An 8,015-nucleotide genomic window follows, 5' to 3' on the forward strand; every position below is an offset into this window, starting at 1 on the left:
TGGGTATTTGACAGTAGACTAGCAACCATTGTTGCGTGGGCACTATCAGAACTGCTCAAAAATAATTTTGTTATATAGACTTTGACGCCTACGGTGACTATGATGTGCCGTCGTGACGATGCAATCTTTTCTGTCTTCTGAATTTTGTACATTTCAATATTTCTCAAGGTGCGTCGCACTGTATGTTTATCTGTCTTCTAAGCCTGTGGTTTCGCTCTGCTGCTTCTTTTTCGAAATTGAGTGCATCAATTCATAACGCATACATGACCATATGCCGTGCCTTTTTTTATCGTGCGTCTTACCGCTCCCTTTCCGTAACAGTGAACTTGCCAGTATCTAGCATCAACAAGTTCATAGACCAAACCGTCATGACATTAGCCGGACAGCGGGCGCGGGCGAGCGTCTCAGTGCGCGTTTCCTGCTACTCACCGAACATCGCAGTCCCGGCGCCGTAGCGGAAATGTTCCTCGCGTCTGTGCTTACTGCATACCCGAGTTGTAGCCGATGGCTGTCTCCCGGTTCTAAGTTTCGCGAGCCAAGCTTCACGCTGCTCCCTGTCCTGCGGCTACCTGTGAATAAGGCTGACACCGGGCTCCGTTGCATACGACCGGCACTGCGGCACCGAGCAGTAGCCTACCATGCTGCAAGCCCCCAAAGGCAGCCCCTACCTATTATAGTATTTTCAAATATTGTTAAGCAGACACCAAGGCGGTAAAGCCTCACCACTTAATGAGAACTTTCCTCTTCAGCTCGCTTCGGCGCTTCCGAAGCAGCCGACGCGGCCGCTGCGTCCACGTGATCCCTCATGCCACGTCACGCCGATGGTGGCGCCAGCTCTTCCAGTGGTAGCTCTCGCCCCCAATATACCTTTTCGGCTTTTAGGACTAATAAAATGCTTAAGAATCGCCAATGAGAGAGAGTGCAATGCGCATTACTTAAAGGCACGGACATCACATGCGGAACATACAGCAATGTCAAGGTGATTCATTAAAATGATGCATTTTTAAATAATCAATTATTCGTTCACTTTACGGCACATGTTGTCATAGCAAAACTAAAGGCGAGCAGTAATGATGTGATCGTTGCTTTAGGAGACATGGTTGAGACTTGCACCACGTTCGACGCATCCCGTCCGAATGTGTGCTTCGAAATGCGTTTAGAAATGAAACGGCTAAACACAGTCCACGATGATTTTGACTTTGATGCAAATGCATTTTAGCACATACCGAGGACGGGAATTTCAAAATTCATTCTTATCTCAGGATTTCTGCTAAGCAGACGTGGTTTCCCTACTGCGTGGCTTCAATTTTTCACTTGGAACATGTGATCTGCAGTGTACAATCAAATAGTTAATTCAAGACTTCTTGATTAGGCGCTTGCATATTGCAATTTGCCTTTGCGGAAGTCTCATCCCCCTGTTCACGCAATTTACTTGAAAAGGTCAGTTTCCGCTGTATCCTCCATGCGATCAAACACATTTGCTGGAACCGATACACAGAGGCAAGGTACGCAAATTTTTCTATTGGTACATGTGGTCTAAAGCTTTCTGCATCTCCGTAATTGGGATCGCGGATAGGGGTGTCTAATCTAGCGACCCAAATTTTCGGTAACCAAGTAGTTAGCGCTGTTGTATCACATGGATGAATGGATGAGCGGAAAAACTTTATTCAGAGTCCTGAGATATACGCAATTTTACTTGTTCAAATTGTTTATGGCGGTATCTTCCTTAAGCAACATGTGCAATGAGCTGCGATCTACTGATCACTTTTTTTCTATTCCGTCAGCTATTTCCCAGTTGAAGAACATGAAACCTCGAAGTTGAGCCTCGTGATCTTTCATTGATTGTATGTAATACTGCAGAGCTCTCTAGGAATCCCCTGGAGCCAGAGGCACCTTAGCAATCCGTGTATCATTACTTCTACTAAACAAAACATATTATCAAATTACTGTATCCTGTTTTGATCTCACTCTGCCAGATATTCCAGAATGTCGTTCTTCATCGTAAAAGTCATTGTTCCATAATTTCCAAGGGAGGGGTTACAAAACTTGCCTTCAAAATCTGTGTGACACGTTTTATGGTATTTCGACTTGTCCTTCCATTACTCTTGATTTTCTTTAAACTCACAATTTCTTCTTTTGCACAGCTATTTACTTCATCAAACATCCGTTTATTTACCCTATGATAAATGTCTTTTGTATACCCGTTTACCGTTTCATGCGAATGCGTCAAGTGACTTATTGAGCGAAAAAAGAAAAAAAGGCCGGCGTTTGTCGTCTGGAGCAGAGAAACGGCTCCTAAATTCCCATTGGCTGCGAGGCCACGTCACGAGCGCGCCTCGACGGAGCAGAGCGGGCGAAAGGAAACACCTGTTACCGCGATCTCTGATCTCCGATTCTTTAGTAGTCAACAAGAAACCACTGAAATGTGTTTCTTCATTGATGCAGTTTTCGCTGTTTGCAGGAAGGTTTCCTTTACCTTCCTCTTTGTTAGGGTGCGTTTTCAATGAATGTTCCCAATTATTAACCCTTGGAGCCGTACAGTACTCCCGCAGCCACACGGCAATTTGTACTGCGCTTCACAAGTTCACTGAAGCGTCCATCAGGCTGGATTTCCATATGTTTCGTCCCTGCCGTGACCTCCGTTTGCCACATGCTCTTCGAATGATTACGTGCTATGCAACTCTTCTTCTAATATGCTGGGTTATGTTAGGTTAGATCAGATTACGTTTTGCATACCAGTTACATTTTCTTTCGTATTCCTTTTCTCAGATTCTGGCACTCACTTCGACTCATTCTAAAACATTTCCGATGGTGTGCAATCATCATGAGCAATAGCATCATCATTCCCTTCTCCTCCTCCTTTTTTACTCCCTTTGCAGGACGAAGGCCTCACGCAGCGATCTCCAATTACCCTCGTCTTGCACTAGCTGACTCAAATTTGTGCCTGCAAATCTCCCAATTTAATCACCATAATTAATTTTCTGCCGTCCTCTACCGCGCTTCCCTTCGCTTCGAACCCATTCTGTGACTCTAATGGTCCACCGGTTATCTGCTCTACGCATTACATGGCTTGCCCAGTCACACGTTTAAAGGCGAATGCCTTAAGTAGCTCATACCCCCCCGATGGGCTTGGAAAAGGCGCGTAGTCGGGACCAATGATACAAAAGCTATCATTATCAGCAATGGCTCATCTCTCCCTATGCAAGCAAAAAATGCAATGGCCCATCCCTCTCGTAAGGCGCAGGCTACAAGCACTCAGCAAAGTGAAGCGTACAGTAAGCACATTCACCCGAATCATGCATACAACGTACAGAAAGGCGGCGTCTAGTTGAGTTGTACAAACAAACCATGTGACCTTCTCCACAGCTCGTAACTCCGTAAGCAATGGTTCCTACCCACGTGAGGCTGAAGCTACAAGCGCTCAGCAAAGTGAAGCGAACAGTGCGTGCATTCATTGAAATCACCCACACAACGCGCAGAATAGCATACGTTTCAATCCCTTGCTGAGATGATGCAACGTAAAGTTGAAGATAAACGTCGTTCACGCGAGTCTGACCAGGCTATACGAGCGTGCGAAACTGCAGCTAACCCCCGTATCCATAAATGCATCTTCAGTTGAAGCCCCCGCTTGACTTGATTTAAATCACGCCTGTCGTGAACGCACCTAAGGAAACGAATCAGTGTCTTGGGCGGGTTCCCATCAGGCGTCATTTATATCAAGTCGAGCGTGGGCTTCAAGTTAAGATGCATTTCTAAACACTGAGGTAAGTATCGAAAACGAGTCGATGTAGTCGAACTGCGAAAGCAGCAACGCGACGATGCGAGACGGAGCATTAAAAAGTGTGCAGCAGGCTTTCGCCTTCACGTGTTAAATGAGTGTAACATCCTGCGAATCTTTTTCTCTTAATTTCAACTAGAATATCGGCTATGCCCGTTTGCTCTCTTATGCATACCGCTCTCTTCCTGTTTCTTAACGTTACAGCGAACATTTTTCGTTCCGCCGCTCTTTGCCCGCTCCTTAAGTTGTTCGGGAGTTTCTTGTTAACCTCCAAGTTTCTGCCCCATATCTTAGCCTTGGTATAGTGCAATGATTGTACACTTTTATTTTAACGACAGTGGTGAGCACCGAGTCAGGATTTGGTAATGCCTGCCGTATGGGCTCCAGCCAATTTTTATTCTCCGGTAAATTTCGTTCTCATGATCAGGGTCTCCTCTGGGTAATTGACCTAGATAAACCCCCGGTATTTGCACACACTCTAGAGGCTGAGTGGGGATCATGAATTTTGTTCCGTTGCCAGGCTATTGAACACTACCTTTGCCTTGTGTGTTAATCTTCAACCCTAATCTTATAAGTTCCTGGTAAGGGCCTCAATCATTTGTTACAATTCAACCCCAGTGCTGCTCAACAGAACAATGTCATCTGCAGAACGAAGCTTGTTGAGATATTCACCATTGATCTTCACTCTTAAACCTTCCCAGTCTATAGCAAACTATTGGAATACTCATTTACCAAACTTGGCCTATCGCTAACCTGGCCAAACATTCTTTCTTTTGGGGCGACTTCACTGGTATCCAGCCACAAGGATGCTTTTCTGGCAGGTTACAATTTTATTAGAGAGTCAAAAAGAGTACCTTGCTAAATTTCTAAATTTGTCCACAATTTCTATTTTATTTCTTTACGTTAACTTACTTTATCGAAATTCTTAACAATATTTTTGTTCGACTTGTTCCACGTTCCACTATACAAATCTACTTTCTCTCTACTCCTAACCATGCGGAAAACCGCCTGCTTCTTGGCCAATCCCCCATAGTGGTTACGCGCCACTGTTGAGGACACAAGACAAGACAAGGGAACGAGAAGAGCTCGCACAGACGCCAAAGTTCGAGTCTCCATGACTGCACCCGACGATTCCAGTTCCCGGTCGTGGCGGAGACGACTGCGCCTCCCCCCCCAGCCGAAGCCTCAGGCACAACGAACCACCGGAACCGTCGTCACTGCATCACAGGTGCCCGGCATTTATAGAGCATCATCAGGAGCTTGCCGGCACCACGAAACCAGAGGTGCAGTGACGGGCGGCCCTTTTGGTGGCGCTGGTAAACCGAGAAGGCCTGTGCGTGATCATCGCCGTGCTGGGCGTCTCCATGCTGCGATGCGTCTGCGTCCTTGCCTACTCGCTCGGCAACTACGGCAAGATGATGAAGAAGAACGCCGAGGAAGAGCGCAGCTACATCGCACACCGCGGGACCAAGGCAAGTGCGGGCAAGAGCGGCGGTGGCAAGCAGACGGCTGCAGCTGGCGACGCCGGGCCCAGCGACGCCCACTCGGTCACCGCGAAGATTCCGGTGCCAGTGGCGTCGGCGAATGGGTCGAGGGTTGAAGCAGGACCGTTGCTTGAAGCGGGACGAAAGACTAGGGCACACGATTCTGCGGTCACGTGGAGTGTCGGTGACACCTACGTCACTACTGCCAAGCAGAAGGAGTCCGGCGCGGAGGCTCAGCGCTTTGACGCAACGACATCGCGCGGTGGGAACGGCGCCAACGACAGCTCATCTACTACCATTGAAGCCCCAACCACTCACGAGGGTGCCTCCACCGAGACGCCCGACGTCAGGTCGAACAGAACGGATACTGCTGCTCCAAAGAGGCTGATTAAGAGTCATGCTAACAATTAAGGGCGTGACAATATTTGGAATGGTTTTGTAAGTAAAGGAAGATCCGCTGCGCAAAGACCACTGCTTTTCGGACGGGGATATTTTCTGGAGCTTTCACCAGTCCTTGTGTCGTAATCGCGCTGCACCTGTAGATTCGTGTGGTCCTTCGCGGCGGTGTTGCCTGGATGCGTGTGTTTTTTTTGGCGCACGCCAATGAAAACGAAAATCCTGCAAAGTCATTTTATCGTGTTTCTCTCTACGTTGACTCTGCGACTAATGAATTCATTCCAAATATTTATATAGATATAGGACTCTAGCTATTCGTGCAGACTGATAGCCAAACTCCGTGACAGTGACTGAGAGCAAGTGTCGATTGCGAATCTCTGATTTCTCTCTGAGGCATCCTTGAACACTATTGCGTGGGTAGGAAAATATTCAAGATGCTCATTTAAGAGTCAAATTATAGCACTTATTATGTAGACATTTTGGGAGAAAATATGAAATTTTCCGCTATTGCAACGTTGAATAGAGCCGAAAGCCTAAACTGTTCATAGGTTAACATTTAATTTCCTTAAATACCTTGCGTAAACGAAACCTGAGGAAAGCTGAATCGAGAAGACATAGAATCGAGAAATAGTGCCGGTTGTGAGATAGCTCGCCCATACAACGTGTTCATGCGCGCTAAGAAAAGGTTTGACAGTTAGCAGTTGAAATATTGGCGCTACATCTTGCATGTCTGCTTCAAGGTAAAGAAAAGAATTGGCAACATACTTAGGAGCCTCAAGAGACAGACGTAGGGCCCATATTTCCGACACAAATAGAGGTTGTAACTTGCTAATTTCTAAAGACGGAGATCAACACACAAATAAATTCATGAACGGGTCTTGCCTTGGCCACTGCATGCTGGCGTCTCGATTAACGCTCGTCCCGTGCGCAGGTTTTACCGGCAGCGTCGTAAGCTTTGGACAGGCAAAACATCCAACGTTGGCAGTAGTCACGTGGTTTCGCATCTGCCCTTTCCTCATCGGAGAGCGAGGCACACAAATGGCTAGCGCGCTTGTCCTGCACCTCCGAGTTCCGTGAACGCCGGATCTGCCCGACTCTGCTTCGGGGGACGGAGGCGGCTAGTTGAAGATACCGTTAAGGCACATTCACACCGAAAGCGGAGCGTCTAAGCGGACAAGCGGATTTTCAAAGCGGCGAGGCGGCGATTGCCCACGCCTGTTCAGACCGGCCGCGTTGTCTGGCTATCCGCGTCGCCGGGAAGGAGGGGCATCTCGATTTTTCTTTAGCAATTTCTAGTGTTCCTGTATATGCTCCCGCAGGGAGCAGAGTTGCGCATACCTTTTCCGGCGCCGCTCGCACCGCTATTGGCCGAGCGCGAAAAATGACGTCAAATGATCCGCGCCGCTGCGAAGCCAACTTTACGGGCGCATCGCCAACTCATGCGAATTTGTCGTTTCCGTCAGTGCCATCGCCATTGCAATCAGCGGACCGTCGATCGTGCGTTGAGAGGAGCAGCTGCGGGTTTCAGGTACGGTATTCGACGATGTGAAGTCAAGGACCTTGGTGAAGTGATACGAAACACATCGTACTGGCACTTGTATTCCAGTATGACGGGGTGCGGCGCACCACACTGCACAAACCGCACGGAAGTCAGCCATAGGAGTAAATGCTTCAGCCAAGCAAACTAGCTGGAGACACACTGATACTATAGTGAAAGTGTTGTCGCTAACAAGTCTGGGCTTCTTGAGTTTGAATACACCCTTCAGAGTTTAAAATTGAAATGAATAATATGTACCTCTCTCGTCAACCGCAATTTCTGAAGAGCTAGGACATCGTTGCAGAAAGCACACAAAGGAACAAGGATAAAACGGGTGCTAAGTTGGCATATGCATATTTAGCTCTCGAGCTGTGATAATTGTAATATATTCCTTCTCCGTGTGAAGTTTTGAGAACAGTAAAATTGATTCTAGTCAATTTAATGTCTTGAAGTGCATAGGCTTATTTATTTTGTTAACTAATTGCTGCCATAGAAGCTAAGCTGCAACTGTATGTGTGCTAGCTTGTGAGCATCATGTATCGGCCAGTGGAACAAAAACTTGTCGTTCATTTAAACACGCTAGAAATCTACGTTGTGCTTTGGTGAATGCTGTTTCCTGTGGGCGGGAGTGGAGTGAATGCACTGTTCAATGACGTAAAATTTCCTTGCCTCTGATGCGATAGGTCACAAAGCTTTGTAACCTGGCTTTTTGGCCAAAAGCTGCTTCAGTGATTTCATTGATTTGATACAGTGTCTTCAACTACTGGCTTTTTTCCGAGTGGTAAGAGATCAAGAAAAATGTGTTGTCAGATTACAGTCT

The sequence above is a fragment of the Dermacentor variabilis genome, chromosome 7, assembly GCF_050947875.1.
Source record: "Dermacentor variabilis isolate Ectoservices chromosome 7, ASM5094787v1, whole genome shotgun sequence".
Lineage (NCBI taxonomy): Eukaryota > Metazoa > Arthropoda > Arachnida > Ixodida > Ixodidae > Dermacentor > Dermacentor variabilis.